We start from the raw sequence: 25,506 nt of genomic DNA on the forward strand, positions 1-25,506 counted from the left end.
GGCAGGTTAGAAATAAAATCTGCTATTCAGAAATCGTTAATAAATCTATAACTAAGATGCCATGCCTGTATGTTACCTAAACAACTACTCTAAAAGAAAGCCCTCTTTTGTCTCCTTCATATTCATAATTATGTCACTCAATTATCATATTAGTGCCTTAAAAATAGGACGTTCATACCTGGCCTTTTTAGACCTGGTGTGTGTGATTGTATAAAATGAGGCATTTAAAAAGGGGTTTTTTTTTTCTGCAAAGGAGATTCAAAATACTTGCATATGTGCTTCAAATTCTGGGAAGCAGCATGGAATGTCGGTGATTGATGAGCTAGTTATTTCAGAATTCCATTTTATGGTAGTATTTCAGAAATGTTAAGTCTTGTGGCAGTTTTGCCAGATCAAAAAGCTGTAATTCAGCGACGACAATAATGCTGAGCAGTTAGTTCTGGCCCCGTGGTTTGACGCCATCTTTACATCCGCAGATCAATCCCCCACACACCACCGTCACATAAAAAACACCCCATTGCACTGTACAATTTGGCACGATTGCCTAAGAGGCCTGGATTGAACTGGCATTAATTAGCTATGTCACACTATTATTCATTCCCCATGAATGTGCTCTTACCATTCAGATCAGGGATGAATTCATTAGCACAGCAGTATGTAGAAACAATATATGATCTCCTTGCTTGTGTTTCAACTAGTATTCCTCTTACACAGAAAAGTCAGTGCTGTAGAACTGCAAGGACTCTAAATTACATACCCTCCCTTTGTATCCACCTTCCCTGCTCAGCACAAGTAATGCACACGTTAAGGGACTATCCCTAGTTTGAAAATTGCAAATGGGGCTCAGTTCTCTCTCTTCTCTCTACGATAGGTTTGTTTTATTCTCTTTGCTGGATTCTCCGTCTACCTATCATATCCTCCTTTCTGCCGAGATCTCTCCTCTTGGGTTTAAGTGTTTGGGAAGTATTTTGTTCTGGCTTCCTACACGAAGTCAGATATATATCACTGTTTATCCTGAGTTGGGAGCCCCTGAAAGGGAGATGATCTAGTTCATGAAAGTGCATTTAATTAAGTAACATGGAAGGATAATTATCCAATAAGTTACATAATGGCCTTAGATGAACGCTATGGCAACATTTATTTAAAAGCCGCTGTTGAGCATCTTAAAGCATTTTATTGCTTATTTTATAATCTTATATGTCTGGTCCAGAAATTTATCCTTTCTTAAAACTTGTCTACATCCCTGCAGCAATACAGACAGAGAGTGTTTAATTTTGTGGCCCAGAGTCAAACTAATCCCATAAAACCAGAGAGCCTTCCAGATTGTGTGCTTTTGAAAAATTTTGAAAAGTACAGTATCATAATATTGGTAATTGTTCATTAAGAAGTTTTAAACTGTAAGTCACAAAGAATTCTGACTCAGCAACAAAAAGTACATGTTATCTTTTCTAACAAAGTCGTCGGCTGAGGCAGCTTCATGGCTGCTTGATTGAATAGTCTAAAGACATGATGAAGCACCTTGTCATTCTCAGTATGTCAGCTTAGCTCCTGTCATAATGGAAAGATGGTTGCTGCAATTTTGGTCATTACATGGGATCATTTTCTTACCCAGTAAAAGGAAAAAAAAAATTAAACCTTTTGCAGGACAATCCAGAGACACCTTCACATATTTCATTGGCCAGTACTGTATCACATCACTAAGATTAAACCAGTTACTGACAAGGAGAATAAGGCCACCATGATCGGCTTAGGCAGATCAGTAATTACCTTTGGACCTCAGGGTGGTGTCATCTCCCAGGGTCACAATGGGGATTTCACCACCAAGATAAAAAGGGAGTTGGGGAGGCAACTGACAGTAACTGGGGAGTTTGCTGAATTAAATAATTCATATCTTGTTTCTTATGAGAATGAAACTCAAGACAGGTAGACGGTCTTTAGTGGAATTTGGACCACCAATAAGACAAAGCCTATATACCTGAGGCAAATAATCTAGTCAGACCAGGAAAATATCCCTCAAGTGAAGATCATTGACATTTCTGACAGATGTTTATGTTAGTAAGAAGTGGCAAAAGGGATTAGGAAGATTCTACTTAAGGAGATAAAGAAAAGAGAGAGAAAGGAGATCATTGACACCATAGTGTTAAAAAGGAACAAATTAATCTCATTTTTTGTTTTTAATTTAAACCAGGACAAAAAAGAAAAATTCAAAAGATATTTGCTCAGCTTTTACAGATTCCAGGCACTGTTCTTTCTATATTCCCCTGTCTTCATTCTGTTATGCATTTAACAGGTGTTCTAGGTGATGGGAATGTAGCAGTGAATGAAATGGGCAGAAGTCTGTATTTAGCAAAGATCACTGCCCTTAAGGAATTTGAACAGTAAACGATATATGTAATAGACAAACAGTATTAGGAGTGCAAACAGTATAAAGGGAGACAAACAGTAAACAATAAATAAAGTAAATGATAGTCTCTTAAAAGTTGACAAATCTTATGGGGGAAAAATAAAGAGAAAGACACATGTCAGGCCGGTCAGTGGAGATCAGGAGTGCAGGTAGGGTACAACTGTAAATCGTGTATTTAAAGTATATTTCACTGAAGTGATATTTAAGCAAAGACTTTCTGCTGTTCAAGTTACCCGTCTCTTAATGTTAAGTTGTAATGCAAGTGTGAAAGTTTTTGAGTTATTAAATGCACCTCATAAAATATTAAAATATATTTATTAAATATTTTATAAAAATGACGTTTTTGTTAAATTATGTTAGACTATCTTATGTTTAAAAAATATTTCTAATGGTAGCTTTCAGTTCCTGCTATGTATCAAAAATCACCATACAAACTGATTTTTTTCCCTTAAATTATGACTAGTTCTACATTTATTCAGGCTATTTTGCCTTCTTCTGAGTCCTGTGCAATCAATTCTGTTCTCAAAAGATTTAGTTTTCCCCTTGGCTAAAATACAAACTCTTTCTTTTTTCTTTTTTTTTTTGCTGGGAAGGATATCTGGTACTAAAGAGAAGGTAGACTTGGGGAGAACGTGGGGCTTCTGAGGGATAGAGAGGGGAGGCTTTACCCCAATTACCAATGAAAGTACCCAATAATCAATACTGGTGATCAAAAGTATAGAAATTGCCTTGGCAACCAGCTGGTCTTCTAGAATGACTACTGATTTATTTGGTGTAAAACAGAAAGTGCCACCATTAGGTGCAATTTTAATTTAATCAATGTTTATTTTTTATACCTTTTAATGGCTTTGTCTTTTTTTACAATCTCTGAATACCTAATGCATGTGTTCCCTGGGTCTCCCATGAAGGTCAGTTCCCCTTCCCAAATTGCCTCAGGCTTTGAACGTTTAAATCTCTTTTTCACCTCCCGCCCTTGTAGATAGATCTTAGGGTAGATAGGCTTTATATTTCTCTCTTCCTTTTTTTTTTTTTTTCTATCTCCCATTCCTGAGAATTTGAACTGAAGTATAATGTAGTCGAGTAAAAAAAAAATTCTAATAAGTTGGGGTAATTTTTACAACAGTTTTAGTGGATCGGTAGTGTGGAAGTTAGATTGTGAAGAGTATTATTCTCAACTAGGAGTAAAGGGATGTTTGGAAATGTGGGGGATATTTTAGAAAGAACACGTACTTTGAGTGCTGGCATGAATGGATGAGATATCTAGCCATGCTGGGTATTCTTTAGATGTTAGGGAAATGTTGCACTATGAAAAAATATTCTACTCAAAATACTAATAACACCCCTGTAGAGATACACTGGAAGACATAAATTGGTAGGGGCAATGGAGGATGTAAACAAGAATATTCTACAGTCAACACTACTGAATATATATGATGGAGGCAAGAAGGTATGCTGACTACCTTAGGGGAAGTGGAAGGGAAGAAGGACAACATGGGGAAATTGCCTGTTGTATTACAAATAGAAACGTAGGTAGCCTTTTTATACTTTTAAATATAGCACAGCAAGTCTCATTTTTACCATTAAAGCTCAGAGAGGTTAAATAATTCATACAAATGCAACATATTAGTGAATGCCGTATCCAGGGTTCAAACACAGTTGTATTGAACTTCAATGTTCACATCCTTTCCCCTAGATGGAAAGACATCAAAGAACTGCTCCAGCATCCGATGTAATCAACTTATTTGTATGAACTTGCAAATACTATGGATGAATGTAAATAATCTCGACCCAAACTTATTGGTTCAGGGTCTCAGGCCTTGCTTTTGTAAAGAAATTGGGGGTCAATAATATTGTTATTTTTAATAGCATTAATACATATGTGTGAAGTGTTATTTTATTATTGTTTCAGAGGATCCAGAAGACCAGTGTGCTAGAGTAAAAGGTAAAGGTGATGTCATGGTGTGATAGATTAATTAAACACATTGTTGGCCTCAATTAATGGCCTTGTAGCCCAGCTATTGGTTTTGTAAATTTACAGTCCCTTCTTGAGCCTACTCTGAGCTGGCCTTGTGATTTGCTTTGGCCAATAGAATGCTGCAGGAGTCATGGTGCACCTTCCTTACCTTTTGTGTTTCTTCTTTAGATGCCTCCATGAGAATGAGTCTGGACTAGCTGCTAGATAATGAAACACCATGTGGTACAGAGCCCACTTATCTTAATCACGGCCATCCTGGAACACTCTATAGCAGCAGGGCCCCAAACATATGTAATGGACCAGACCAGTTCAGCAAAACCACCTACTCCCTCCTTCAGCTGTGTGTAGCCATGATATATGAGTGAGTCCAGATGACACCAAAATAACTTCTTAGCTGACCCACAGACTCCTGAGCATCAAAAACACTTATTATCTTAAACCATGAGGTTTTAGAGTGACTTGTTACATAGCAATAGTCAACAGATATGGATGATTTTCTTGAGAGATTTTTAAAGCCTAAAATTAATGCCCCTAGAAAACCAACCCTATTCTAGCTTCTCAGAAACTGGAAATTCTGAATGCATCAGTAGACCATATCTGAAGATAGATTCGGCAAACCCATCCAGGGCACAAAACCATCAGCAACAGAGAAGCTCCTTCAGGCAGCTTCAAAGTCAGAAGACATCTTCTATGGAAAGCTATCTAGCAAGGAAGAACATGGTACACCCTGCTTGAGACATTAACAGATAGATTGATTTGTTAAAATATGTGAGTCATCTCTTTGGTGTGTTTTGGAGGGTGAAGGTTTCTTTTAGTCAAGCTACTGGGATGTCAGTCACCATAATTGGGAATTAAAAACAAATTTGTTCAAATTTTGGATGCTTAGAATGATAAAGCCTTTGGCTTACCAGTTATAAAAGCAAAGCTATCTTTCAATGCAATTAATCACATCTGTCTGGGATGGCTCAGCTGAAGCCAGAATGCTTGTCAAAATGACTTTTTGGCATCTTTTCCCACCCACAAATCCATAATTTCAATCGTAAGGAATTGTTACCAAAGGCATTGTCTATTTTATATAGCACGTTATTACTCAGTATAAGTGCTTAACATTTTTATGTAAGTCAGCTCCAGTGTTTAAAACGTTTTACTAAATCCCTAGGGCTAATTATTGAGCAATTGGCATGCAATAAACCTTAAAGATACTTCAAAGAGGGAGATGGTTTAAGTGGGAGGATCTAAAGACTGGGAATTATAATAATCAAATCTTGTGGTCAGGAGACATTAGTTGTTGCTGTGAGGTCTTTGGAAGATAAACATGGCTGAAACCCACACTGAATGAATAGCTAACATCAACAAGTTTTGTACCATGTCCTACACAAACAGAATGGGTGGGAAGAAAAGCTTTCCAAAATTAAATCAGCTCATCATTTCCAGACAACTTTCTTATAGCCCCACTGCCCCCCAAGTTAGGGAGGAGGTGAAGAAGGAAACACTGAAACTCTGATAAATCATCTCATAACCACCAAGATGTCATCTTCCTTGGCTTGGAATTAAGTAGGGTTGGCTCAGCCACCCAGGAATGTTCCTATGGGTACCCTGGAAAACAATACAAAAGATGTAGAAAATCTTTAAGAATAAGCCATGGACAGAGATTTTATTAGTATACTCTGTATCTGTAGTTGTACTTAGAAAAAAAAATTTGTGTTTAGTTCATGAAACTATATAATGTAAAATTTATAAGAGTGTAGTTGTTATTACAAGTAGAATCCCACTGTAGCAAATGTTATAACCATGAACTATTTTGTATAATTAAAGCTTATCAAAGTCCGAGATATGGGGTCACTGTTTTCAGGCATAAATACTGTATAAAATCAACTTTATTTAAAATTAAAGAATGTAAATATCTCTCTTTAATTTAATTTTTTAAATGTTTATTTATATTTGAGAGAGAGAGAGAAAGAGAGAGCGAGCAGGGGAGGGGCAGAGAGAGAGGGAGACACAGTATCCGAAGCAGGCTCCAGGCTCTGAGCTGTGAGCACAGAGCCCGAAGGGGGGTTTGAACTCATAAGTCATGGGATCATGACCTGAGCCAAAGTCGGATGCTTAACCAACTGAGCCACCCAGTGCCCCTCTTTAATTTTATTTTAATAAAATCTTATTTGTGTAAATGATAGAAACATGACACAGCCTAATACTTAGCAGATACTGTACTATGGCTATTCCAATTCTAAAAGTATCTCATCCAGCTAACAACTTTGGCTAATGGGTAAGCTGTTGGTTGAAACATTAAATCAGTACTGCCTAAAGGTGCATCTTTCTCCACGCACAAAGCAAAAGATTTCTTTTTGAATTTCATTGATTTATTTAATTTCAATATTTATCTAAGTAAGGCTTACAAACGTTAACAAAAGTCAACTTTGAGAAAAGTTAATAAATATACTCACAGCAGCATGGATATATTTTTGAAAACATAACATTGAATAAAATAAAGGCAAAAATGGGGGCGCCTGGGTGGCTTGGTCGGTTAAGCGTCCAACTTCAGCTCAGGTCATGATCTCACGGTCCGTGAGTTCGAGCCCCGCGTCGGCTCTGTGCTGACAGCTCAGAGCCTGGAGCCTGTTTCCGATTCTGTGTCTCCCTCTCTCTCTGCCCCTCCCCTGTTCATGCTCTGTCTCTCTGGCTCAAAAATAAATAAACGTTAAAAAAAAATTAAAAACAAATAAAATAAAGGCAAAAGTGAAACAAGCAATATAACTCAATAAATTAAGGTGCATTAACATAACACATCTGAATTTAAAAAGAAAAACTTTTCCAAGGATTCATACTAAATTTTTGAATTTTGTCCAATTTAAGCAACTTTTAGTTGAACACAAAACAACTATTTTAAAGGGGAAAACTTTTAAGTAAGAGAATGAGAAACAAGATGAAGGAAAAAAATTAAATACAGTTTTGTACATTTTGTACAGATTTGAAAACTTCCTAAACACAATACCATTTGATTATTTGATATAAAATTGGGACATTTCACTCACTTCCACTGTGTCCTTCTTACTCCACAATTTTGTTATCTAATTTAATACTTAATTTATACAATAAAGTGTATTATTTTAATATATCTATTGATTACTTTTAACTGTATACATATAACTGTTTCTCAGTTGATTGATATAAATTAATAGAAATATATATAGAAATATAAATATCTATCTGAGTACTAATAATACCTGTTAAGCAACAAGCAACATGTTTACTCTTAGAGCTATAATTTAACATGCACATACAATATTATTATGTTTATTTAAGTGTTTACTGCCATGTCAAATAATGTGCTGTAATGATAATGCCATGCCACTTGAGCCAGTAAAAGTACATTCCTAGTTTTAAAGTCAAATGGATTTTCTGTTCTTACTCTACTCTTAGAGTCATGCCACATTTTAGTTTGCTTTATATTTTCACTCAATCTTCTTTCCATAGTCTTTGTTTAGCCTACTTTTTTTTTTTAGTTTTTATTATCCTAGACTTTTTTTTTTATCCTAGACTTTTTAATTGTCTTTGTGTTTCCCAAATAATAAAGGTCACATCACGGAGGCCAATGTTTTGTCCAAAAATTTCATTCTATTAAATTATAACTATATAATTAAGCATGACACAAGTAATTGACAAATCTGACTGTACATATGTCTGCACATTCAAAAAATTTATTTAGAAAGTAACTTTGATGAGACTAGAACTATTCAGAGCTCTCTGAGCATTATTTTTATACCCTAAATAATAAGCATTATACATTAGGCACTGTAACCTCCTATGTCACTATACATAGTGTAATACCAGTGAGTAGTCTGTATTCCTTCTTAATGTAAAGTAGAAAATTTTAAGAGACATCACCCACACTAAGTCCAGTTTGAACCAGTTTCAATATTAATTTTGATTCTCATATGCCCAACATAGTAACTCACAGAGGGTTCCATTAAAAGATTTCACTTTGGAGTGCCTGGGTACTTCAGTTGGTTAAGTGTCTGACTTTAGCTCAGGCCATGATCTCATGGTTTGTGAGTTTGAGCCCTGCATCCTGCTGTCTGATGTCAGCACGGAGCCTGCTTCAGATCCTCTGCCTTTCTCTCTCTCTCAAAAATAAATAAACATTTAAAAATTAAAAAAAAAAAAAAACCTTTAACTTCATCAGTATAAACATTCTTGGAAGCCTTTTCTTTCATAGACACATTAGATCTAAAAAATAGTGTTTCCCCTCCTTCATTAATTCCACTGAAGATCATTTTTGAGAGAAATGAAAGAGAAAATAAAGCAATAATGGTAAGAAAAAACACCCAAACTTCGTAAGCTAGACTGCTGGCTAAGATTCCTTAAACTGCAAAACAGTTAAAGATACAATTAAAGACTAATAATTTAATTTTTAAAAGGCTATCATTTCCATGTTTATTTTTTCCATTTTAAAACGTTTCTCACATGGATCCAAACCTGTTCCAAATTAACCAAACTGAGCCTGTTTAGGTTTTGAATTGTCTAAAACACAAAACTAAGTCTGTTTAAATTTTGGCTTTATTTTTGTATGGTGTTTTTATTTTTGTTTTATTTTTAACTCTTAAGCCAATGATATCAAATCAAATAATGTATGTTAATGAACTAATATGTAACATTATATCATTCATAAATATTTTTCCAACTGTGGGTAAAAATTGTCATTTGAAAACATGGTGACAATCAACCTGCTCATTTGCACTGTATGTTTTTAAAAGTACAACTACTACCAAAATAATAGCAATTATCCAGGATCATTGGGAAATATTTGGCTTACTTTTTTCTCTGTAATACAGGTTATTCAAAATAGTTCTTACTTAGTCTAAGCCAATTAACATTTGCAGTAGGTTTTAGAAACAGCCAATACAATCAAAATACAAATTAAAATCGCTGTGTAGAGTAAGCTGCACATATATTAATTGGGTTTAGAAGGTTGGCCTTGATTGATAATATGGTCTAATTGACATAATTAGTTAGCTATCATTTGTACCTATCGTGGTGTCCTTACTTCAAGAGATGATAATTCTGGAGTATGACTAGGTGTTATTTGGAAAATTACCGGTTTCAGCACAAATAATTCTGAGAAAGTTTCAACTTCATCTCGTTAGTCATCTTCAGAATGGTAGCATCTAGGTGACGATAACAACTGGCCATTGCGTTGTATCAGGAGGGAGTTTTATGGAATTCAAGAACCAAACCACAAACGTTTCATGATGCTCAGTGCGATTCAAAAGTGACGATGAAGCTGTATTACCCAACAGCTGCCAGCTGATTCTTTTCTGGTCTTTGTATATTGTGGTTGTTACTTTTTATTTTGCGTGTATATAGATGGCTAGCTATATGGCCTATATGGCTATGGGAACGTATTCCCATAGATATTTTCAAGGAATCAAATTATGTGGCTTTGAGAGGAAAAAGTTTTCAGTTTCAAGTAGAAAATGGATTATGTATTAATCCATAAAATCTTATCCGCCAGCCCTCAATTATGCTTTGGTGCAGCTATACTATTACATGTTTGGAGCATAGAATGAATCTGTCTAGTCATCCCATCATTTTTCTTACATTTTCCCCATAGGATAAGACAAGAGGTAAAATGGATGAGCTGCCACTTTTCCACAGAGGGATGCCAGCGAGATACAGACATTCCTGATGTAGGTCTTGGCGTTAGCTCTAGATTGGCATAAGTCTCCTCAAAATTTCTTTAAGTCACACTGATTAAGGTTTTACAGTCTGTGATGGTGCCAACCTCTGCTCTTGACTAGCTCTTTTTTGTAAAGGTTCTGGGTAAATTTTGAATTTAGTTTTGACTTGTAGGCTTATTCCATTGCAAGAAAACGCCGCCTCCCTCCTCCCCCCACCCTCCCAGGTCACACACATTCTTGCTTTTTCCAAGTTACCACCATCCTCAAACCTCGGGAGGTACTGTCAGATTGAGTAACAATGAAATCCCTAAAGCAAATCTCTTTAAAAAATAAAAATCAATTTTTCACAGCTATTCAAAAATGCATAATAATTTGGAGTCTGTCTACTGGGAGGTATCACTTTCTCAACCACAGGCTCCCCACCCTTGCACAGTCTCCTTGTTAGAACCCAGTGTGTGCAAACCATAGGTGCACACACCGGTTCTGTGATTCACTCTAAATGGAAGCACACACTGTTAGTGACCTGCCTCAGGCAGTTGCTCTGCATTCCTCTGGGATATTGACACTCTTTGTGCTTTCCTCCAAACTGGAATTATGCTTGAAAGCTCGATAATTTGATAAATCTTTTAATTGTGAGCAGTAAATCGTCAAGTTCTTTTTTAGTTTGGTGTTAACAATATTAGCTCTCCCTGCAAAGAGCATACTGAAATGATTAGTTGAAAAGCATCCTGTTAAAAGGTTAGCTTATGCTTTCCTTTTTTTTTTTTTTTTGTATCATCTTCTGGAAGCAGCCAACTATTGTAGCTATTTAACTCTTATTATATGAGGTGAAGAAAGCTGAATGTCTGCCATATGCCTGGAAAGGATCAAGTAGTTCATCGCTTACCTTAGAAACTGGGTTTGCATTTATGTGCTGCCTTTAGCTATTTCAATCCACACTACCAGGTATGTTCTCCCCTTTCTTGCAAACAGCACAAATGCTGACATGGGAGATTCTATTGTTTTATTTCATGTTATTGTAAGAAATCCTTGCATTGACTATGATGGGAGATGGAGTCATCATCTTATCATGAAAGTTTTGAAATTAGAACAGAAATTCTCGATGGGTATTGAAGAGGGCATCTTTTGGGATGAGCGCTGGGTGTTGTATGGAAACCAATTTGACAATACATTTCATATATTAAAAAAAAAGAACAGAAATTGTCAATAGGGTGCCACAGAAGGGTTTTGTGGTACCCTGACAACGGTAAAACATGTTTTCTGGGATTCATGTTATCAAAACAAGGCCAAGATTTTTGTCCAGTTATACAGGAACAGGGCCAAGAGGCACTCAGAAATTCTGGGAGAGTCCCAGAGGGGAGGCAAAAGTTATACCACAGGTAAAGGGAAATTTTATGAAAAAAAATGGGAGATAGCTATAACCCCAAAGACTTTTTGTTATTATATGATAGAAACATTGAACTGGATTTGAATTTATTCAATTTCCAATATTTACATTTGACCATTGATTTAATAGAAACACAGAAACCAATTCCAAGGGACCTCACATTTTATACTATATTTTTTCTGAGGACAAATATTTCCATACTTAGATACTTTTTTCTCTCCATTAAGTAATACTGTCACCAACCTCCTGGGAGAGGCATTTTATATGGTTTTAAATCCCATCCAGGCCACCTAATAGCTGTGTTACCTTGGCTATTCATTTCATTTCCTGGAGTTTCTGTTTTCACATCTAGCAATTAGATTAATAGGTTTCTCACCAAGATATTTTAAGAATCAAATGCAATAATATATGTGAAAGCAAAATGTCTGGTGGTACCCTATAAATACGAATTCTTTGTCACTTAAAAAGCAAATATCCCTTCGAAGTATAGCAAAAATTAACTGGGCATTTAAAATGCCCAGTACATTGGTTTTCAAGTAGTTGTGAAAGTATGTTATTTTTGTATCTGTTAATTATCAGCAATCTTTTGAAGTATGCAAAATGTACTTTGATAGCTATGAAATACATTTTCTATGTAACAGCACATAAATTCATAGTGTTGTGTTGGAAGCTTTATATCTCTTGCATTAACATTTTTTGTATTCCTATTGCCAACGATTTCGGATTCTCAAGTCTTTTTACCTAAATATCGTTGGTCCTCTGCAATTCATCTTATATTAATATTAGTAATATTATAAAGTTCAAGAGTGAACTTGGAATTCTGTGTTCAAATATCTTTAAAGGCTCCTCAAATTCCATTGATATATCTGAGTGTCTTTTCCCTTTCACCATCTGGCTCCAAAACTCATAACCCTTATTTCCAGATATTCCTATATGCATACCTTGTATTTCAGCCAAATTAAGCTGATTTCCCCCTCTAAACATGGCTTGAATGTCCTTACCTTCCTTAGTTTAAGCCAAACTTTCTGTATAAAATACACACCCCCACTCGAAACAACCTGCCTCACTAATTGTCATCTGTTTGTTAGAATTCTATCCATCCTTCATATTCCAGGTCAAATGTAGAGAATAATTTCCCTCATGATCCTCACAAAAAGGATTCTTTTATCTCTGAATTTCCATGTAAGATGACATACCCACTCACACACATGCACACATGCAAACATCGTATGGTAACTATCGTATTATGTCTTAGTTCCAGTTTATTTCTCCATGTGCCTTTACTCCCAGATTAGATTAAATTAGCCTAATACGTAAGATTTTTGTTTCTATCACCTTTGTCCCATGGAGCATATCTAGGATAATGAAATGAACCTTTCAATCCTTCTTTGGAATAAGGTTACTGTGCCACAGCAATGAGATTTCTAAATGGGAATGAACTGAGGAGTAGGAGGACGAAGAATCTGGAAGTATGGGTGTCACATGAAGAACTTGGAAGTTTGTTGCTGGGAATGGAAGGAAGGAAGAAGAATTTCTGAGTAAAAACAACAGGGCCACAATGAACAGAAGTAGAAGTATATGAAAGAGATACTGTTTCATGCTCTTGACTAATGGTGACTGTGCCTTTGGAGGAACAGTGATATATAGACGTTGTGGCCACTTTGAGCAAGAGGAAGAACACTTTGTTCTCAAATGCAAAGACTTGCCCTCTAATGCTCTCTTCATAAATCTTCTGGGATGTGCTCTGATAGCATGCCTCTGCTCACACCACCCCTATTGGGAACATTTGGATCTCTCCCACGACCTCCTAAATCGATTACAAACCTGATAGTTTGCCTTTCATGATCTTCTGGCATCTTTTGAAGTTCTCTTTGGCTAGCCGATGCACATATGGAAGGCTCTAGCCAAACTAGACTGCTCCCATTGGGTACACGTGGCTTCATCTCTCCAGTATCACACTGTTTCTCACACTTTTCACTCTGAATGGAATACGTTTCCACCTAACTGCTCTTCATTCCCTAGAACCTCCATCTCTTTTAATGTCCTGAAATTCTACTCATGCTTCGAGGCATAATTGAAATGTCCCTTTGTTCATGAGGGCTTCCCAGATTCCTAACAGTGTATCACAAATAAAACGTGACTTCTTTATCTTCTTCATGTATTCTAAATACTTTTATAGAAATTAACAATTAACAAATAATATATATAATAAATAATTTATGTGCTTTTGTATTTTTATATAATTTCCTGACATTTAAAAAATATTGCACATTGAATGAACCAAAAATATTCTTAAAATTTATATACAAATGATAGGAACTGGTTTCATGAGTAAAGTTTGAAAAAATTTAGCAACGTGCAATCTTCGATTTTTATGTGAAATAATAAAAGAAAATGTAACTTAATGAGAATTTAGTTTGGAGTATGATAATCTGGAGTTTGTGGTAAAAGCATCAATTGCTGAATTTCACAGAGCTAGGAAAAGTTGACTAATATCAGGAAAACAGAGGCATGAATAAAGCTGTATCTTGATCTAACAGTTTGCAATAAAATCAAATATAACCAAAGAAAATGTACTCCTTTACATTAAAAACAAATCTCAGTAAATTCAGTGGGTAATTAATTCTGGTTCCCAGATAAAACCCTTAGTGAGAGCAGGTAACTGAAATTCATGATGGTTGTATATCTCAAATTCTCTACTAAAAGGCTATTGATAAATTTTTACTTATTAAAACCTTAATTCTCACACACCTTGGCTATCTATAATTTCTTCTCTACAGAGCCCAAACTTGGCCACTCCATTCTAGGAGGGAAATGCATTCAACTGAAACCCAAAATAACTTTATCATTTCTCTCTTGTCCAAAAAACAAACAAAACAAAACAACAAAAAAAAATAGACAAAGTTATCTATTAGTGCATTAAAAGTTAGAATTCAATAAACACTTAGAAAGAGAAATATAAACACATATATAAAACCCCACAGTACCCATTTTAAGTGACATTTCTCATTGAAAACTCTGGTTTGCTCAGTTAGGTGAGGTTTTACATTCACTATTCTAAATACAGGTTCAATTCACTTCTCACTTATTATTTTTGTATTTAAGATCTTTTCATATCAGTCCCTCTCATATATGGTAAGTGATTTGGTAGAATACTCTCAAGAAAGAATGGAATGTTCTGCCATCTTCTCTATCCTTTAGCAGAGATTACTGCAGCATACACAATGATTTTATAAATTAAAGATAGCAACAGGGAGAGGACAATTAAACATCATCAGCAAAATGTCAAGTTGATTTTCTTTCCAAGACATTTAATCCACAAAATAAAAATTTCTATGTTTTAAACTAAATTGTTTTAACCTTTCATTTCAAAGGATAAGCAAACAATAACATCCAGAATTTATGAATTTATTAAAAAGTCATAATCATACCAAAGCCTGGAATGAAGCAATGGATGCAATTTATTCTATGCACAATAGAAAAACAAGAAAAGTGACTCATATGACCTTGTTTCAACTAATTGCTCGTACTTCCTGGGAGAAATTTCAGTCCTCCCTCTTCTGAACTTTTATACAATAGTTGATAAAATAAGAATAACTCAGCCCCTTCCTTGGACTGTTCAACAACAAAATCCTGTCAGTATTCACTCTGCTGAAGTGCTATAATTAGAACTTGCTGGAAGCAAAATTACAGTGATAAATAATTATATTTTCTCTACTAATAGCGCATGTGGGAATACAATAGAGATAAACACAATGAGAGAGAGACAGAGACAGAGCATTCTTTCGGTCTAACATCTTTGATAAAAGCTGCACCAGAGACAGGCAATAAACTTAGTATGCAAGTAGTAACTCACTCCCATGAACCCCGAGCTCCCCAGTTTGTCAGTGTCGAGAAAGAAAGAGTCCCTGGCATTCTTGGGAAATCAATGACAGTGCCATGTTAAATGCTCCTTCATGGGTTATTACAGGTCAATCCAAGCATCTCTTTACCCTCATTCTCTGTCACTTTGCAATTTTCTCCACCAGTTTTTAGTTTTCCTTGTTGGAGTATCATGATTAAACAAACACCAGAACTGCCAGATAAATGCAGGTGGATTAGCTGTGCAAACATAGAAAAAAACCTGACCTACAAATGTCACGGAAGACATGTTACATAGAATGTGCTTTTCCATAGAAAAGATAATAGACAAAGGTTAAATTGACAGTTGTACAAAAATTTTCATTTGCCTGTATTGCCCAGAGGAATTGTCTTATGGGAATCGAAGCTTTTTTTGTCTTCAAAAGGCATATAATTCCTGTTCACATAGGGATACCTTTGACCCAATAATACCCTCAACAGGGGAACACCCCTTGATCTCTGCTGGATCTGCCCAGTGCCCCATCTCATCCTCACTCTGTCCCTTAATATAACGAGATGCCCTGAAAGCTTGTCCAGCCTAAGACATCAGCCAGCTCAGACCTGTCTACTAAGCATGTTGTTAGAGCTAGAATTCCAGATTCAGGGTGGGCCGGACTTCTTCAAGAATCAAAAGCTTAAACAGAAAGAAAAATAACTAAATTGCCAGCTCTGTGGTTTGAGGACACAAATCACCCCTTCAGTGTTTGTGCTGGTTGAGAAATATTCTCATGCAGATGTGAGCAGCAGCCTTATGGGAAAATAGTCTGTTAACTAAGAACTATCTGTGCATATTATGAGGAAAACACCAGACCAGCTAATAATACAATTCCATTTGTTTTAAAGTGTGTTGGGGGTGCAGGGGGGGACATGGGACAATATAGTACGAGCTATATCACTAGAAGTTTTGTTGGAAACTAAAAGAACACAGTATTTTGTGACCCACCTGATACACAGAGGAAACTTTCCACATATCTTCTCTAAAAAGCTGACTCTGGGGGCGCCTGGGTGGCTCAGTCGGTTGAGCGTCCGACTTCGGCTCAGGTCATGATCTCGTGGTCCGTGAGTTCGAGCCCCGCGTCGGGCTCTGTGCTGACCGCTCAGAGCCTGGAGCCTCTTTTGGATTCTGTGTCTCCCTCTCTCTCTGACCCTCCCCCGTTCATGCTCTGTCTCTCTCTGTCTCAAAAATAAATAAACGTTAAAAAATTTAAAATAAAATAAAAAAAAAAAAAAAAAGCTGACTCTGGCACCAGATACTGTTGCCTCCAGGTGCCTTTGTAGCAGCTCTTTGGGTTCCTTTCCATGATCTTCACACTAGAGTTAAGTAGGGTGCTGTTTTCAGAGATCCAGTTCCTTCGGCAGCCCCCCAATATTAAAATCATTGTTTGTTTGTTTGTTGCCTAGGAGCCTCCAATCCCTCCATGCACTTGCTCCATATGAGTAGCTATGATTTAAAAAAAAAAATCTACTTTTGTAAATTATTGTCAGCCTATTTGGCATTACAGCAATTATTTGATACTTTGAACAAATAGCCTCTGGAAGTTTGAACAAGTTGTGGCTTTATGGTTCTTCTTCCACAATCTGGCCACCAGGTGGTATTAGACAATGAAAGCAAGGGTTGGACTCAATCTATCAGCACTTGGGTACATAAAGTGATTCAGTCTCTGCTTGTAGCATGGGAAAACATCCTCTCGCTGCCCTCCAGAGTTCCAAAATGGATCACTCTATTCTGAGGGTTTGGAGAGCCAGCCTTGTTATTTGGTTACGTGAGAGAATCTGCCAGGAATCAAATGATTTGGAGGAACAAGAGAGATCTAGACCTTGGCACCTGCATGAAAAAAAATGTAGGCCATTCACGCAGAGTAAGGCCCAGCCACTTCTCCAAATACCTGTCTAGAATACTGTCATTTCCACCAGTGAACAATTATTTCTAACACACCTTGGAGAAACAGACTCTGAGTTAATGTTTTTGGAGCTTTGGGAAGTTCTGTTCTGATTCTTTTAGTTTTCTCAATGTTGAAAGAAATGAGGTCATCACTAGAGAATGAAGATAGGGAAGAAGCATTTGAGGTTGAGGAAAGAAGAGGGATATGGAATCTTCTAAGGTCATAGGAAAATGGAAAATTTGGGAAATGAAGTTTTATTGCTGTGCAACATTAGGGGACGATTTGCAATTCTTGTTCATAATTTCAAGGTGATCATCTTAGTGGTATTTTTCCCCCAACACATTCAGCTGCTTGGTTAAGGATGTGAAGTAGGCACAGTTGGATTTAAGTGGAGTTAGGATTATATCTGATGATTTACGCTGAAGTATTTTCAAAGAAAATGTATCACAGAAGATATAACACTGTTTGTGACCTAAACTGTGCATTTCTAAAACCCAGCATGCCTTCTGAGCTTTATTGCTCCTTACAGACTACAAGTGTCAGATATTCCAAACTGAACGTGTCATTCCCATGACCATGCTGCTTAAAACTGGCCCTTCCTATTAGTGTCGCTCCTTCCTTCTTCCCCACCCCTCACCCAACAAAGCACTTATCACAGTTAAAACAATAATCTACTTCTTTGTTATTTCTCACTCTCTTTCTCTGAAATTTAATGTCTAGGACATCAGGGAACATGTTCCATGTTTTGTTCATCACTCCATTTTCAGGGGCTACTAGCTAACACGTGGCTACCACATGGTAAATACTCAACATGTATTTATGGAATAAGTAAATGAACAAGTGAATATGAGGAAATAAATGAATGAAAGAAGAAAACAACCTGGCTATGGTTTTGCATCCAACACTTTACTGGTTGTGATGAGATAGAGAAGTGCTGTTTTATTACTGGTACTTATATATCAATTATAGTTGGCTTCTTGATTCGGGCAGAGATCAGGGCCAGAGCCAGTCTTTCCAATGTCTCTGTGACTCTGCCTCCTTAACCATTTCCCCAAAGCTGCTCCCCAAGGAATATTATACATTTGGCCAACTATTCATTTGGCATGGAGTAAATACGTAAATTATGAAGATTCATAGAATACAAACTTTTCAGAAACCCAAGTATATGAAGTTACCTTCATTAGAGTCGAGACTTCTAATTTAACAGAGGGTGACTTTACAGCTTTCGCCTGCTTCAGCCCCAGCCAAAGCAGGTTAGGCAATCTTTCTTAGCTGTTATCCTTGGCAGAGCTCCAAATACAACTCCTGGGTTAAAGCTGCAGATGACTCTGCTAAATTGGTTGCTTCACATGATGGATAACACTCAGGGTCTTGGAACTTCTTTTTATACATCCTTACGTGCACAGACTTACTTACTTTTCTTTGCTACTTTTCTCCATTTCTCTACTTGACTTCATTCCTTTTTCTTTCTGTAGACCTGTTCTGCTTTGCAAGTCTGTAAGAGCCACATTTATGCTCTTACAGACTTATTTCATGCTTATAAGTCTGCTTCTTTCATGCTTTATGTCTTCTCCAATAGTAAGATCTGGGTCTCAGTCTTCTTCAAATATTCTTCATCCAGGCCTTGCATTTCTCATAAAGTTAGCATCAACAAAGCCTGACGTTTTAAAAATAACTTTGAGATATGTCTTATCAATTAAAAACTAACACATTTATAAACATACTTAGGGCAAATTTATTCATTGAAAAATTAGGAAACTCTAAGGGATCCTGGGTGGTTCAGTGAGTTAAGCAACCAACTCTTGGTTTCAACTCAGGTCATGATCTCACGTTTGTGGGTTGAGCCCACATCAGGCTCTGCGCTGATGACCCAGAGCCTGCTTGGAATTCTCTCTCTCTCTCTCTCTCTCTCTCTCTCTCTGTCCCTCCCCTTCTCATGTTCTTTCTCTTTCTCTCTCCCAAAAATAAATAAGCAAAATAAATTAGGAACCTCTCATTCTCTTTTTATTCTTTAACACTTAAGTATATTTTCCAAATAGTTTTGAGGAAGTTTTCTACCTTACTGCTAGAAATACCAATGCAAATTTTGTTAACAAAATATTGTGACACTCAGGGGCAATAGCATTAGCATTAGCAGTATACTGAGAATGCAGGTGGTTTAAGACAGAACTGGGCTATATAACATGTTGCATTTATCCAAGTTGCATTTGAAAGCAAAGTAGGATGTGCGTTTCCTTTTCTTCAAACCTCCACTTTCTTCTATGGGCTAGAGTAAAACTATTTGCCAACATCTAGTCAAGAAAGGCTTACTCACTTACTCTGTTTCTAGAATAAGTGAAATTTGAAATACACTTTGGCTCAGTTATCCGTCGTGATTCAAGCAAGAGAAATTTTAAACCAAACTCATCCAGATAATTGCCCAAAATCTCCATTTCCCTTTGGTGTATGAACACAGTCTATAAAATATTTTGGAAGGGATTATTTGCTTCATTTTAAGGCAGTGGATTCCCAGGATGAATTTAATAAAAGTGATTTGTCATCACCATTGATTCATGGTTAGTAGTTATCCTGAGAGCTTGGCACTATATGCTTAACTTTAAAATTTTGCAGAACTTATAATTTCTACCTTCAGGAGTTTATCCATTACAAAGATCAGAATGAGAAGCTTTTTAGAATCAGACGGATGCTACAGTAACAGTAAGTGACTGAAGCAAAGACTTCTAAGGTGGTAAATACCAGATGGGGAGAAGGATATACCTGTGCCACAGCTTCATGAAGAAGTTCTTAAAAATATGCCCATAGTAATTTCTAAGTGTGTGTGAAACTAACTTTGGTTTGCCTTGTAACTCTCAAAGTTTTAAATAATTATATTCAGAAAAAAATGCAAATGAATTTTGCCAAAACCTTTCCTCCCTGAAATTTCAATCCTGTGGGAGTTTTAATGAAATGCACTGCATATGTTTCTGATTCATTTTTCACTTATTAAATCATTACAGAGCCTATAATAAAGCATTGGGTTGTACTTTTCTTAGTCTTTTCAACACAACTTCTAGGGGAAGCAAATATGCATTGAAGTCTTTGCAGAGTTAAAACTGAGCCCAAACTGCATGGTCTGTGGACTGAAAAGAGCCTTGCAATTTGCCATGTTCTAGTAAGTGGGACACAACAATTGAGAATGATTTCTATTGTTGGTTTTTGTTTGTTTGTTTTGTTTTGTTTTGTTTTTTGATTGTTTGTTTTTGATGTTCTGAAAGGAACAGTCTCCTTAATATAATATTCTTCACAGGTTTTATGGGGTTAGGGAAATAAATCCAAAAACAAGTTAAGTACCAGAGAAATGGAGTTCTGGAAAGATTTTAGAGTAAGAAGCACTCACTAGGAATCAGTCTCCCTACCCAGACAATAATTACACAGGGTTTGTCTGATATAACTGTTTTGGAACTCAGGAGTCTATTAAAGGCTTATAAATTCCAGGGAAGGTTTAAATGTGAAACTGTAATTAATTTTGGTCAATTTCAGCTTTTAGTTAGGTAATGGTTCCCTACTCCACACCCTCCAGCTATGGGCACATTTTCCTTCAGCAGTTTTCATGAAGCTTGTGGAAGCCTGGATGGGCAATAAGGACTCTGCTCTCCAAACATCAGATATCTGTATTCTGATTGCCAATTGCTGCTTCTGATCACAGAGGTGCAGACGCAGAAGCATGAAACCACTGCACCTCCTTATCTTGTTGTAGGTCCCCTTCCCCCCGCCCCAGCAGAAGTAACTTCCTGGGAATTCAAAGATCTAAAATGTTTCACATTTTTGTTATTTCCACTTCGGGGAGTCTAACACTCAATACCAGGATATTAAAAGGCAAGTTCATATATGAGAAAAATTAAAAAGTTGCCACATATACTCAGGGAAAATCACAGGCCCAGGAAAGACCTGGAAAGACCTTAAACTTACACTTCAGATTGATTTTCAGCACAGAAACAGCTTACAGCAATAAACAAAACAAAACAAATGAATGACGGCAAAACCTGGAAGAATTTCACTTCCACCATTACCACATTATTAAATTTAAATGTCCAGTATTCAAGAACAACAAAAAATTACAAGACATACAATGAAACAAGAATGTATGGCCAATTCAAAGGAGAAAAATCAAGAGAAACTACCCCTTAAAGAGAACTGACACATACCTACTAGACAAAGACTGTAAAAACAACTGTCCTAAAAATGTCCAACAAGCTAAAGAAATACATGGGAAAAGCCAGAAAAAGTATGTATAAATAAAATTGTAACATCAATACAGATACAGAAAACCTTTTAAAAAAGAAGAAATTCTGAAGCACCAAAGTACAATAACTGAAATAAAACATTCACTAGAGGGACACAGAGACAGATTTGAGCAGACAGAAGAAACAGTTAGCAAATTTGAATATAGAACAACTTAAATTATTAAGTCTGAGGAACAAAAACAAAAAAGATTGAAGAAAAATGAAGAGAACCTAAGGGGCCTGTAAGACACCATTAAGTACACCAACATGCACAATGTGAGAGTCCCAGAAAGAAGAGTGAGAGAAAGAGGCAGAGACAATATGTGAAGAAGTAATGACTGAAACTCCCCCAAATTTGATGAAAAACATGAATATAAATATGCAAGAAGCTTGGCAAACTTCAACTAGAATGAACTCATGAGACCCACACTGAGACATGCTATAATCAAAAAGCAAAAAGCCAGAGGTAGAGAATCTTGAAAGCAGCAAGAGAGAAGTGACTCCACAAGCAAGAGATCTGTGATAAGATTTTTAGCGGGGGCACCTGGGTGGCTCAGTCAGTTGAGCATCTGACTTCCGCTCAGGTCATGATCTTGCAGTTGTGAGTTTGAGTCCTGCATGGGGCTCTGTGCTGACAGCTCAGCGCCTGGAGCCTACTTCAGATTCTGTGTCTCCCTCTCTCTCTGCCCCTTCCCCACTCATGCTCTGTCTCTGTCTCTCAAAAAATGAATAAACGTTAAAAAAATTAAAAAGATTTTTACAGATTTCCCTTAAGGAACTTTGAAGGCCAGAAGCCAGTGGGTCAATATATTCATGTGCTAAAAGGAAAAAAAAAAACTATCAATCAAAAAACCTACATCTAGCAAAACTGTCCTCCAAAGTTGAGGGAGAAATTAAGACATTCTTAGATACACAAGAGCTGAGGAGTTAATTATCACTAGATCTACCCTATAAGAACTGCTAAAGGGAGTCTTGCAATTTGAAATGAATGAACTTTAGACAATACCTTAAAGCTGAATGCATAAATAAAGAACACTGACAAGGTAAATACATGAGCATACAAAACTCAGTATTTTTTTTTAACTTTGGTTAGTAACTCCACATTTTGTTTTTTTACATAATTTAAGACACTAATGTATTAAAATTTTATTATCTTATGTTTTTGGACACATAATTCATAAAAATGTAATTTTGTGACACCAACTACTGAAAAAGGTAGTGATGGAGCTATAAAGGAGTTTTTGTATGTTATTAAAATTAAGATGGTATAAATTAAAATTAGTGTGTTATAACTTTAAGATCTTAAATGTAACCTCCATGATAACCACAAATAAAATAACTACAGGATATTTTAAAAAATAAAATGAGAAGAGAAGGAAACATTTCATGATAAAAAAAATTAAACACACAAGATGTTTATGGAGGACATGAGAAAATCTCAAGTGGAAAGCATATAGCATATGGAAAAAAAATAGCAAAATGACTAAAGTTCTTCCTTATCAGTAATTACTTTAAATGGAAATAAAAATTAAAGTCTCTAATCAAAAGGCAGAAATTGGCAGAATGGATTTTAAAATAAATTCAGCTGCATATTAGTTACATGAGACTCACTTTAGATCCAAAAACACAAATGAGTTGAAAGTTAAAGAAAAAAAAATGTTTCATGCAAATAGTAACCAAAAAAGAGCAGAGGTAGCTATACTAATATCATAGAAAAATAGACTTTAAATCAAAAAAGGTGAAAAAGACAGAGAAAGATATTAATAAATATTAATGAAAGGTTGATTGTAACAATTATAAACATCCACACTTCTAACAGCATGCCATCATCATACATGGAGCAAAATAAACAGATTTGAAGAATAGACTATTTTACAAGAAGAATTGAAGAGTTCAATACCTGACTGTCAATAATGGGGAGAATACCACTAGGGATAAGTAACAAATTAGAGGACTTGAACAACACAATAAACCAAGAAGATCTAGCAGATATATCCAGAACACACTACCCAACACCAACAGAATTACATTCTTCTGCAGTGTACATGGGACATTCTCTGGGATAAATCATATTCTTGGCCACAACTTAAGTCTCAGTAGATTTAAAAAGATAATTGTCATACAAAGTATCCTAGCTGACCACAAGGGGATGAAGTTAGAAATTAGTAACAGAAAGAAAACTGGAGAGTACATACATTTGGGGAAATTAAACAAAACACTCTTGAACAACCAATGGATCAAAGAAGAAACCGTGAGAGAAGGCAGGAAATACGTCAGGGCAAATAAAAACAAAAATAAAACATACTAAAACTCACAGAATACAGTGGAATTTGCAGGGGAAAATTATAGTTTTAAATGCTTACATTAAAAAAGAAGAAAGATCTCAAGTCAGCAACTTGTCTTTAAGTGTAAGGATCTAAAAAAGACAGAAAAACTAAGCCCAAATTTGACAGAAGGAAGAAAATAATAAAGGTTACAGAAAGATAAATGAAATAAAGAACAAAAAAACAATAGAGAAAATCAATGAAACCAAAAGTTGATTCCTAAAATATCAACAAAATTCATAAGACTCAAATTTGTAAAGCAAGAAATGAAATTTGTGGCATTAATACCAATTCTATAGAAATAACAAGAATAAGATAGTACTATGAATAATTCTATACCAACAAATCGATAATTTAGTTGAAATGCAAAAATGCCTGAAAACGAAATACTTACTAGAAGTAAACCATGAAGAAACAGAAAATCTGAACAGACCTACCATTGGTAAAGAAATTGAATCAGTAATCAATAATATCCCATCAAGCAATAGAGCCCTAGATCTGATGGCTTCACTGGTGAGTTGTACTAAACATTTTAAAAAGGACTGACACCAATTCTTAAACTCTTCCAAAAATAATTGAAGAGCAGGAAATATATCTTAACTCATTCTATGAGGCATGCACCATTTTAATATCAAAGTCAGAGACACTATAAGAAACTTACAGACCAATACCCTTATGAACATTGATGTAAAAATGCTCAATGGAACACTAGCAAATGGAATTCATCAGCATATTGAAAGATAATATACTGCATCCAAGTGGAATTTATTGCTGGAATGCAAGGATGGTTAAATGTACAAACATTGATCAATGCAATACATCACATTAACACAGTGAAGGGAGAAGACCTCTAATGAATCATGTCAGCACTTTTAGTACTTGACAAAATTCAAAACTCTTTCATGATAAAAATACCCAACAAACTAAGAAACAATTTTGAAAAGGAAAAACAGAGAAGGAGGCATCATACTTCCTTATATCAAAATTTACTACAAAGCTACAGTAATCAAGACAGTGTGGTACTGGAACAAATGCAGACATATTGAAAAATGTGATGGGATGGGATGGGATGGAATGGAATGGAATGGAATAGATAAATGAATAGAATAGAATAGAATAGCCCATAAATAAACCCTTGCATATAGGGTCAAATGATTTTTGATAAGGGCCCAAACTAATCACTGAGGAAAGGGCTTTCTCTTCAACAATTGGTGTTAAGGAAACTAGATATCCACATATAAAAGAATGACATTAGACCTAACACCATATACAGAAATTAACTTAAAATGGATCAAAGACCTAACTGTAAGACCTAAAACTCTAAAACTCTTAGAAGAAAATATAGTGAAAAACCTTTACAACATTGGATCTGGTAATGATTTCTTAGATATGACCCAGAAAACACAGGTATCACAAGAATAAACAGACAGTTTGGATTTCACAAACATTGAAAAAAAATTATGCATCAGAAGACACTATTAATAGAGATATCATTCCATACCTGTTAGGATAGCTTACTCTTCAAAAACAGAAAATTATAAGTGTTGGCAAGGATGGAATCCTTGTGCACCATTGGTGTGTAACACGGTGCAACCACTGTGGAAAACAGTATAGTGAGTCCTCAAAAAGTTAAAAATAAAACTACCATATGATACAGTAATTCTAATTCTGGGTATATAACCACAAGGACTTA

Source organism: Panthera leo, chromosome C2, assembly GCF_018350215.1.
Source record: "Panthera leo isolate Ple1 chromosome C2, P.leo_Ple1_pat1.1, whole genome shotgun sequence".
Taxonomy (NCBI): Eukaryota; Metazoa; Chordata; class Mammalia; order Carnivora; family Felidae; genus Panthera; species Panthera leo.